General features: G+C 46.1%; 1 pseudogene; it reads right to left on the bottom strand.

The window, feature by feature from the left end:
* Positions 1-467: 467 nt before the first annotated feature.
* Positions 468-1,266, bottom strand: LOC150032996 (uncharacterized; annotated as a pseudogene).
* Between the last annotated feature and the right edge of the window lie 292 nt (positions 1,267-1,558).

Genomic DNA, 1,558 nt, shown 5'->3' with positions numbered 1-1,558 from the left:
CCATACCAGTAATCACGTCTGGTGCATCCTCCGCATCCTGTTGAATCATAGCGTAGACTTTTCCCTGCTGCCTAGGTCTTCCCACAACTCTCTTCTGCTTTGCACTGTTGGTGCCCTCTTCTACAGCTGCTAAGACTCTCGGCTACTCAACTGTGTGGGACTCAACGCCCTAGTCCCTCTGAACTTCTACTCTCAACTGTAGACAGTCTCTCTTGAAATGCCCTGGTTGTCCACACTATAACACACACCAACACTAACAAGACACTGACCTCGATGATTCCTGCCACAACTTGCACATGGGGTTCTCTTAGTTTCAATAGCAACGGACTCCATCCCTGGTCTTGCTGCTGAACTAACAGACTAACTGGGTGCTCTCTAGCTCTGCCTCTGATAAACACTACCTAAACTCATTTACCTTTATAACTGGCCACCAGACCAACGCTTAATGTCTTAACGGCCTGAAACATTCACTCCAGGTGTGAACCTCTGCTGCTTACGACCTTGAAAGCCACTAGCTGTTGAAGCCCCATGACTAGGCTCCAGTATTGACTTCTCCTCTGTTATACTCTGCTTCACACATAGGGCAGTCTTTACTAATTGAGAAAAATTCGTCCACTTAGCAATAGCTGTAACCGGGTTATGTATCTCAAAACGCAACCCTCTTTCAAACCTTCGACACCTGTCACTCTCAGATGCCACAATCACATCAGCATACCGTGAAAGCTCGATATACTTTCTCTCGTACTCGGCCACTGAAAGTGACCCTTACTTCATCCCCAAGAACTCATCTCTCTTTGCCTCATAGTATGTGCTGGGATAATACTTGTCTTCGAATATGCCTCTGAAAGTCTGCCAGTCTAACGTACGTGCATCACTGCGCCTGGCTAATATGGATTTCCACCATCCCTCTGCCTTCTTCTACAGCAGGAATGTGACCAATCTGACTTTTCGCTCCTCAGGACAGCTCATCACATCGAAGCATTTCTCAAGCATATTTAACCAAACCTCAGCGTCAACTGGATCTGTGGAACCCTCAAACACTGTGGCTCCTAATTTCTTCAGCCGTTCTATTCCATACATCCTTTCCGAATCACTAGGCCCTGCTCTCTCTAGCCTACCAACCTCCTGTGCAGATCTAAACAACTTCTCGTTTCTTGCTCCAATCTAAACTCTTAGGGTATTGGTTCCCCTTTCAGATTGACCTTGGGTAGGATCTTGCATCCCATTTTGATTCTGCCTGCGTCATTTGCTGGTACGTGGTGGCATGACTCCTATAACATATCAACACAAGACATGCGATAGATACTTAACTCAGATGCATGATGCTAAACTTCTACCCACATTCTCGTCCTGACTGTTCTCACTCTTATCCATACTTGGACCATACTATGCTAGTTCTATCTGAACTGACTCAACGTCTAACTATTTACTTCCTAGATTCTTCTAAGCACTAACTGTTTTGTCTCATTTCCCATGGAGCTAACCGCTCTGATACCAAGTTGTCACACCCTCTCCCAGACTACCTGCTAGCTTAGTTAGGGAGATGGCGTGAAGCCAA

This window comes from Benincasa hispida, chromosome 11, assembly GCF_027475165.1.
Source record: "Benincasa hispida cultivar pf3 chromosome 11, pf3_genome.v1.1, whole genome shotgun sequence".
Lineage (NCBI taxonomy): Eukaryota > Viridiplantae > Streptophyta > Magnoliopsida > Cucurbitales > Cucurbitaceae > Benincasa > Benincasa hispida.
The sequence above is the reverse complement of the archived record's forward strand: the minus strand, read 5'-3'. Positions and strand labels throughout refer to the sequence as shown.